Source organism: Penaeus japonicus, unplaced genomic scaffold (assembly GCF_977035675.1).
Source record: "Penaeus japonicus unplaced genomic scaffold, GWHDUDI00000001_assembly GWHDUDI00001297, whole genome shotgun sequence".
In the NCBI taxonomy this organism is placed as follows: Eukaryota; Metazoa; Arthropoda; class Malacostraca; order Decapoda; family Penaeidae; genus Penaeus; species Penaeus japonicus.
This window is the reverse complement of record NW_028235699.1, coordinates 5001-15000: the sequence shown is the minus strand read 5'-3', so window position 1 is coordinate 15000 and position 10000 is coordinate 5001. Positions and strand designations below refer to the sequence as shown.

The following is a 10000-nucleotide window of genomic DNA, read 5'->3' as shown; positions in this document are numbered from 1 at the left end:
CTTCTTCTTCTTCTTCTTCTGTTTCTTCTTCTTCTTCTTCTTCCTCTTCCCCTCTCCCTCTCCTTCTTCTTCTTCTCCTTCTTTCCCTCTCTCTCTTTATGTTTTGTTTCGCTTTGATTCTCTCTCTCTCTCTCTTTCTCTTTCTCTTCTTCTTCTTCTTTCCCTCTCTCTCTATTTCACATTGATTCTCTCTTTTTTTCTTTCTTTATGTTTTCTTTCGCTTTGATTCTCTCTCTCTCTCTCTCCTTCTTTCTATCTCTATTCTTCTTCTTTCCCTTTCTCTCTCTATCTCTCTTTCTTTATGCTTTCTTTCGCATTGATTCTCTCTCTCTCTTCTTCTTCTTCTTCTTCTTCTTCTTCTTCTTCTTTTTTCCCCCTCTCTCTATCTCTCTTCTTCTTTCTTTCTTTCTCTCTCTCTCTCTCCTTCTTTCCATCTCTCTTCTCCTTCTTCTTCTTCTTTCCTTCTCTCTCTCTCTCTCCTTCTTCTTCGTTCCCTCTCTCTCTATTTCACATTGATTCTCTCTCTCTTTCTTTCTTTCTTTCTTTATGTTTTCTTTCGCTTTGATTCTCTCTCTTTCTCTCCTTCTTTCTATCTCTCTTCTTCTTTCCCTTTCTCTATCTCTCTTTCTTTATGCTTTCTTTCGCATTGATTCTCTCTCTCTCTCTCCTTCTTCTTTCCCTCTCTCTCTATTTCACATTGATTCTCTCTCTCTTTCTTTCTTTCTTTCTTTGTTTTCTTTCGCTTTGATTCTCTCTCTTTCTCTCCTTCTTTCCCTTTCTCTCTCGATCTCTCTTTCTTTATGCTTTCTTTCGCATTGATTCTCTCTCTCTCTCTCTCTCTCTCTTTCTTTCTCTCTCTCTTGTGTTCTTTCGCTTTGATTCTCTCTCTCTCTCTTTCTCATTCTTTATGAACACTGATATTGGAATTTTAAATTGCTTTTGGGTGGATGATAAGTAAATTAGTTGATTGGCACTTAGTATGTTGTGGGGGCATCGGTGAGTTGTTGATAAGTTGAGTATAATGACAATGTTATTGAAGAATATGACATTGATATTGCAATCTATGCATTTGGGCTTGGGGTTTGAGGTTGAGTAGCTAGTTTATTAGTTTGGGATTGATAGAGTAGTCAATTACATCTCTAGGGAGATTTTGTGGCTCCGAAAGGAGCCGATGTTGTTGAAAAGAGGCAACCGAGAGAAAGATTTATTTCTTCTCAGTCTTCTTGGGGAGGAGCACAGCCTGGATATTAGGCAGGACACCACCCTCGGTAATGGTCACACCAGAGAGGAGCTTGTTGAGTTCCTCGTCGTTACGGACAGGCAGCTGCAAGTGACGGGGGATGATACGGGTCTTCTTGTTGTCACGGGCGGCGTTACCTGCCAGCTCGAGAACCTCAGCAGCCAGGTATTCCATGACGGCAGCCAGGTACACAGGGGCACCTGCTCCGACACGTTCAGCGTAATTTCCCTTACGCAGAAGGCGGTGAATCCTACCTACAGGAAACTGAAGGCCGGCCCTGCTCGAGCGGGACTTTGACTTGCCCTTGACCTTACCATCCCTTTCCACGACCTGACATTGATGCTTGCTTTATAGGTATCTCATAAAACCTTGCAAGCCAAAACCAGAGCTTACCTATTTATTAGGCGCCCACCGTGAATCTTACCGATAGCGTTAGATGGCAACGGTTCCCACGCCCGTTGAGCCACTAGCTGGGGCTCACTCACCTGAGGCTGGCGCCCGTGTCGGCCCATAAAAGGAAAAATCCTTATCGGTGTCACCAAGGTTAAACTAAGCTTTCAAACAATAAAGGTACAAAGAAATCAAAATCAAGCTCCAGCCTGACTTTGTTTATTTTGCACCTATTTGTTTGCGAAGACTTTTGTTTCTGCCAGCCCCAGGCTCCCAGAAACAGTTTGACTCATAACCGCTCATAGACGGCTCCGTTGAGTTATCGTGGTTTTCCGCGACCTCAACCAGGCTACTCTATTTGCTGTTGACCTCCTTTTTTTTGTTTGCAAGGTTATAACTTGAATAACAAGCCACGAATACTCGCGTAGCTTCGGCTATCATCGCGTTTATTCTTGGCCCTGTGATCAAGTTATCTTTTGACCACTGTTCTCTCCCACTCTCTTTCGTTCCTTTCCCTGTACTCTCCCTGGGCCTACGAGATTCCCCTTGTGGGGTCTGGTATTCGCCTGGGGGAGGGCTGCAGCCCCAGTCCCCTTGTAGCAGTTTGGGACCAGGGAGCGGTACCACGTACAAAGCCCCAAGACTCTGAGGTACCGGAGAAATCCGCCGGTTCTTCCTCTGAGTGGGTCGGGCGTAGGGTCAGGGAACTAGCAGATCTCCATAAATCTGCAACTCTAGAGAGTAGGGATAGGGATAGGTCCCTGGAAAGGTCTCCTCTGACTAAGGCTGGAACATCCAAAACCTCTATAAGCCCCCACAAAAAGGGGACGAGGTGGGATTTGTAATTCCTGCCACACCCTCGAGTCAGAGGCGTAGGTTCACTACCTCCTCCATCATCGTACCTTTCCCCTCATGTCATGAGAGTAAAAGTACGACCGTCCGACGGGCGACCCTCTTTTGCTAAGAGGGAAGTCCTTCTGCAGGCCCTCTTTGATGCTGAAATACGAACCCTTAGGCTGATTACCGCACATGACCACTTCATCATCTTGTGTCAAGATGAGTCTAATGCGGAATCCATGTTTACCGACCACACTGTAAACCTCCTAAAGACTAAGGGATTCGAACCGGTAATGCCACCTGAGTTAAAGGCCAAGCTGACGCTGGTCTTCAAGCACCTGGACAGAGAACTTGTTAAGGAAACGCCTGAGGCAACCAAAGGTGAGATTGAGAGGAATCTCCCAGATGCCAAGATTGATAATATTTTTTATCATGAAAAATTGCTACCTGATGAAAATCCAATTCTCTGACCACATGACAGCAGCAAAGGTGCAAAATTTCGTGAGCCCCCGCCAAATAGAGCCCGAATGATTCACTAACATTACACAGTGCATGTTATAAGTACGGGCACCTAAAGGCTAACTGCCCTGACAAAGCACAAAACCTCCGGCTATGCTCTGAATGCGGTGCCAACAACCATAATTACAGGGACTGTAAGTCCAGCACCAAAAGATGCCTGAACTGTGGCGGTCACAGAACTATGGCCAATTCCTGTCTTATAAGGAAAGAGGCTATCAAAAACTCCCGAGTGGAGGCAACCAAAAGGGAAACAGAAAAGACAGAAATCCCCATAAAAAAAGTTGCAGAACAAACTTCAAAACAAACCATCGCAGCCACCCAGAATGCATGGCTAAAACCATTAATCAAAGAAATAAGAGAGGTTAAGGAGGAGAAGGAGAAGGAGAAGAAAGAGCCACAGGTAATCTTACAGCTGCCAGACAACCTGTCAGTAGGCATAATGACTGCCATTATTCATGCTCACCTTCGCAACATCATGGAACCAGAGTTAGGTTTCCGTCACCATGTTCAAAAAGTTTTGCGCGATAAAAACCTGCCATCACTTGATCTCGGGAACGGGGACTCATGGGGAATCTTCAAGGTCATCCCACCTCACCTCATTAACACAACCACAGAAACAACAGTCACGCACTCCACAACCTCACCACACACACACATAACAGCCACACAACTCTCACAACCTTGCCTCGGTCCACAGGACGAACCAGAGGCAGAACACCACGCTGCACCACAGAGAAAACCAACACCCACTCCACGACCCACACCAAACATAACGCCACACCCAACGCCAAACACAACACCGATTCCCACCCCGACACAATCACCCTCACGCCAACCCAACATGACCACCCTCGCGCCACCACCCTCGCCCAACACAAAACAAACACGCGCTGTCAGACCCAAAACCACACAAGCACACAACCCCACAGACTCCGAGGCCGATAACCACTCCCGGCGTCACCGAGATGGTTACGACCTCAACCCAGAAACATATGGCATCCGTCTTTTTGCAACGGAGCCTGGACGCCACAAACACCTCAACAAACTACAACTTGCACACGAGATACACAGAGGAACAGTAAAATGGATATACACAAACCAAACATACAAAAACTACATTCACGAACAAAAGATCACAGAACACATGCGCGAGGGAAACATGCTCATTCACTCAAACATGGTAGAAAAACTAAAACAACAGAAATTCGAACACCTAAAGAACGGCTGGTATAACACATCCAACTAACACCATGGCTGCATCACACACCACTCACACGTCACTACACTCAAGACTTACAATCATTCATCACAACGTACTCACCTGGACACCAAACAGAAGAAACGAACTCACAAACCATTACAGACAACTCGACCCTGACGTCATCCTCATTAACGCTCATTCTCTCAGGCACCCTCATTCCCTTCGCATCTTCACCTATAACACCTACACATCTAACAAAACAAACGGAAGAGATGACGGCGTAGCAATTGCTGTAAAACAAAACATAAAACACAAACTTCTTCATAACTTTTCCTCTGAACTTATGGCAGTAGAAATAGACACCCAACCCGGTCCTATCATCCTTGCCACCACCTACATTCCTCCTCGAAGACCCTATCTTTCCGAACCAGATATCTTTCAGCTCCTGCGATACAGAAAACCAACATACATCATGGGAGATTTCAACGCACACCACAGACTTTTCGGCTACAGAGACACCAATGCCGTCGGACGAGGCCTCGCCTCACTCATCTCCGACGGCAGACTCATCCACCTCGGTCCTCACTCACCCACACTCATTCGACACAACACAGCCACTACTCCAGACTTAGTTCTCGCTAACACACATGCAAACCTAAATCACCACATAGTAACAGGCGATGCCACATCCAGCGATCACCTCCCCGTGATCTTAACACTATCCACAAATCCAATCATGGTTCCTACACCTCCCCGAGAGAATTTAAAACACGCAAACTGGGAAGGGTACAAACAAGCACTTATACACACACGCACTCCCGATCTCGAGGGGTCCCTCACTCACAGCATAGACGACCACCTCAACCAGTGGTACACAGACATAAACACTGCCCGCGCGGCGAACATTCCCAAAACAACATTCAAAACACTCGTACACTACCGAGAAACACATCGCCTGAAAACACTGAAAATACTTTACAGACATCTTCGTGATCTTGCTGATACACAGGGATGGAACACTATCTTACGCGCACGATACAGAGAAATTCAAATACAACTCACCAACGAAACAAATTACATGAATAAACAACACTGGGAATCACTCACGCGAGAACTATGCAACAACATGAAAGATCCCAAAGATTTCTGGAGTAGATTCAGAAAACTTATGGGATCGAACAGACAGACTGCAACATTCATCTACAACACAAATAGACAGAAGATAGACACAGCAGAGGTTGATGGAGGCTGTCCAAATCTCCCCTGCTGAGAACGCAACATTCGACCCCGACACAGAGACCGAGGTCACAAATACACTACAACACCTGCAACACCTAATTCTCCCATCACGAACAGTCACACTCGACAATCTCACACCCGACAACCCTCTCTCTCACCCTATCACACCAGAAGACATGAGATACGCTCACATACGCTCCAAAAACACTACACCAGGAGCTAGTAACATAAACAAACTTCTCATGCAACACTTACCTCCTAATATGTTCAGTAGACTACGCCAGATCTTCAATGCATGCTTGGCAACAGGATATTTCCCTGACAGGTTTAAACAAGCTTCACTTGTATTAATACCCAAGCCAGGGAAGCCACCTCACGAGGTCACGAGTTTCAGGCCTATTTCCTTGCTTGAAACTCCCGGGAAGATGTTTGAGAGGATTCTTTCATACATTTTTTAATGATACGGCGACCACCGAGATCTACACAACAGTAGGCAACACGGCTTTCGCCCTCACAGGGGGACTGACAGCGCTATCGCTCTCGCTTACGAGGAGATAGCGCTCAGTCTCGCTAACAAGCACCAGACCAACATCATACTACGAGACGTCACCAAGGCCTTTGATAAGGTCTGGCATGACGGTCTCAAGTACAAAATAACACGACTACAACTTCCTCAACACTTCACACGCCTCTTATGCAACTTCCTGGACCACAGGACTGCCAACATCCGCCTTGGTTCATTCCTCGGCCCCCCTATCCACCTTAGAAGTGGAGTGCCACAAGGGAGCGTTCTCTCGCCAACCCTCTATATCCTGTACACCGCCGATATGCCACACCCAGCACCCTTCAGTAACTACATTGCCTACGCAGACGACATCACACAAATCATCTCTCACCCCTCCAAGTCCAAAAACATAATGAAAGCAGCCACACAAACAGCCATCAACACTATCAACACTTACGAAAACAAATGGAAAATACAAACAAACACGAACAAATTCACCATCATACCAGCCGCACAACGCACCGCACCACTCATCACACTAAACGGAACAAACATACCATACGCACAAGCAGGTAACATGTTAGGCTTACACTTCAAAAGAAACGGCATTTTCACGCACGCACAACACCGCACGAAACAAGCACGCACCACTCTCACACGCCTGAGGAGGTTTTATGCCTGCTCACCCCACACAAAGCTCAGACTCTACAAAACAATCGTAAGACCCATACTCGAGTACACGCCCATTCCACTGATTGCAATCTCCACATTCCAAAAAACCAAGATGCAATCTATACAGAACAGAGCACTATACTGGATAAACAACACATCAAACCGAAACAGAGCACAGTACAGAATATCCGCACAATCACTCCACGAAGCATATAACATCGAGCCACTTAACACACGCATACACACACGCAGCAAGCGAGCCTGGGATCGCATACAACACTTAGAAAACACAAACTACGACGACATATTCCAAAAACACTTGGCTACACAGACCAACCACTCGTGGTGGCCCAGGACACTACCGCTCGCCCTTGGAGATTCCCCTGACCGATTTATAACCGCCGTTGATGTCCCGAGGAGGAGCACACTGACCCGCGAGAGCGAGCGCCGGCCGGTGAACGCTCCCCCTCGGCAATGTTCTGTTTTTTCGTTTATGCTTTCGTTCATGTTTTCGTTCAGTTATTTCCTATTTAATTATTTTGTAAGGTGTCATGTAACTATATAATATGTAAGCTGCATTCGCGGGGAAAGGCCTCGGACCCGCGCCCACCCGCCCACGCGCGAGTGAGCGCTGATCGGAGGATGTTTCTCCCGCGAGAAAAACGATAAAATACGAAAACGCAGCCCAATAGAACGAACCATTCAGAATTGTACCGTTTTCTATGCAATGTGGGCAGCCCGCGACTCGCGCCCCGCCCACCTCGAGTGAGCGAAGGCGAGAGAACGCTCCACCACCCATCTTCGCCCAGTACCAAAATGCTTCGCTCACGCCACCGCGTGTTGCACCCTTGTACCGCCAGCCCTTAAGGGCGGGAGAGGCCCCAGGTCGGCGCACGACGTGATGCACGCGCGTGCACCGATCGGGGGATGTCTCCCACCCACACCATAACCGAGCTGCACAAAACTATGCTCTGATCAAGCTATAATGATCAGCATAATGTTATATTTTGTAAAGTTCAAGCCATTTCGTTATTATTTCTGTTCTTTCATTCATTTATGCTTCTTATGTTCATACCTCACCTACATTCCTCACCCACAACCATACTCCCTTCATTCACGCCTCACTCACCATCCAGCACCATACACACCTCGTTCCCACAAACCATCAATCACCGCCTGGCCTCACCTCACCTCTCCACCCCCCCCCCCCCCCCCCCCCCACCCTCGCCACCACAGCCGCTGCTCACTCACCACTCCTCCTCCTCCTCCCTCCTCACCCTCGCTCTACTTTCACCATTTCCATCCATCTCTCTTCATATTCATATGTTTTTTCACCATCCATCCACTCACCAAAGACATCCACGGCACCGAGTGGTATCAAACCATTATTTAATGTTTATTCATGCTCATATTTCACGTTATGTTTCCCTCACCAGCCTAGCCACTCGCGCGCCACTCCACGCCACCGCCTCCTCTCCCTCGCTCGCTCCCCCTCCTCCCTCCTCCCTCCTCCCTCCTCCCTCCTCCTCACCCTCGCTCCTCCCTCCTCGCCACGACCACCTCGCTCCCACGCCTTCCATTCATCCGTTCATTCATTCGCCCATTCATTCTCTCCGCCATCCCTCGCCTCGCATTTATTTGCTTACGCCGTTTATTATTTGTTCTCGCTCACCATTTTTCTTCGTTTATTTTCGCTCTCGTTTATTTGTTGTTACCTTTTAGTTCACTTATGTTATTTACTAAAAAGGGCATGACTTTTCCCCCTTTCTCAAACCATTATAAAAACAAACAAAAAGAAAAAAGAAAAGAGCGACCCACTGAACCGGCCCGCAGGTCCCAGGACCTGCGGGGCGGCAGGCGAGGGTCTCACCTGCGGAAGGTCCGGTTCGCGGGGATTCCCCCCACGAACCGGACAATAGCAGGCGATTAAAAAAAAAAAAAAAAAAAAAAAAAAAAAAAAAAAAAAAAAAAATACGATTATATGTTCGTGTTTATATGTCTATGTTTCTGTTGTGTTTTATATGTATTTATTTATGTTTCGTTTCCTTAGTTGTGCACTTCGTCACCCACCTCACCTCACCCCCCCCCACCCCCCCCTCCTCGCTCCCTCACCTCCCCCCTCCTCGCTCCCTCACCTCCCCCTCCTCGCTCCCTCTCACCCCCCCTCCTCGCCACCCTCGCCCGCCTCCCACTCATTCCCATTCATTCTCGCCGCCCACCTCCTCACCCTCGCTCCGCCACAACTTGTGTTTATCTTCGCATTTCTCTGATTACATTATTTCTATTTATATGTTCCATTATTGCGCAAGGTTGTTATCGTTATAGAATTATTTATAGCTTTTTAGGTATTATGTCGCAAAAAAAAAAAAAAAAAAAAAAAAGAAAAAAGAAAAGAGCGACCCACTGAACCGGCCCGCAGGTCCCAGGACCTGCGGGGCGGCAGGCGAGGGTCTCACCTGCGGAAGGTCCGGTTCGCGGGGATTCCCCCCACGAACCGGACAATAGCAGGCGATAAAAAAAAAAAAAAAAAAAAAAAAAAAAAAAAAAAAAAAAAAAAAAAAAAAAATAATAATAATAATAATATCATATAGATATTAGCTAGCTTTATTTTAGCTTATTTATTATTTATGTACATACTTTGTACATATGTATATATGAAGCTGACTACACCTGCCGCGAAGCTGAAGTGCCGGACCCGCCAGCCACGACTACGACCCCCCCACCCCCAGCCACCCCCCACACCTGCTGATGTGACTCTAAAACCACCAAACCACCAAGCAAGGGGTTTCGCCCCCCTACTTTTACCTCCTACTTATTTCCTTTTACAGGCATAGCGCCTCAGCTTTTCTTCCCCTCCTTACTCTAAGGCCTCTCTTCTCTCTTTACTTCTGAATTCCTGAATTCCTGTTTACTCAAGGTATAACCACCGTGATGCCACCCAAAACTTCCGGAAAGGCTGCCAAGAAGGCCGGTAAGGCCCAAAAGTCTATCACCAAGGGTGATAAGAAGAAGAAGCGCAGGAGGAAGGAGAGCTACAGCATCTACATCTACAAGGTGTTGAAGCAGGTCCACCCCGACACCGGTATCTCCTCCAAGGCCATGTCCATCATGAATTCGTTCGTGAACGACATCTTTGAGCGCATTGCAGCTGAGGCTTCCCGCCTTGCACACTACAACAAGCGTTCCACCATCACCAGCCGGGAGATCCAGACCGCCGTCAGGCTGTTGCTGCCCGGAGAACTGGCCAAGCACGCTGTGAGTGAGGGCACCAAGGCTGTCACCAAGTACACCTCCTCCAAGTAAATTAGAAGGTTGCACGGTTTACCTGCCTCCTCTACCAACATCGGCTCCTTTAGGAGCCACAAATTGTGATAAAGCAGATAGAAGGACATGGGCG

The 10000-nt window shown here is 47.4% G+C and overlaps 1 pseudogene; it reads right to left on the bottom strand.

Moving 5' to 3' along the window:
• Positions 1-1577, bottom strand: part of LOC147466400 (histone H2A-like) — a 2701-nt pseudogene extending 1124 nt beyond the window's left edge.
• Positions 1578-10000: the final 8423 nt, after the last annotated feature.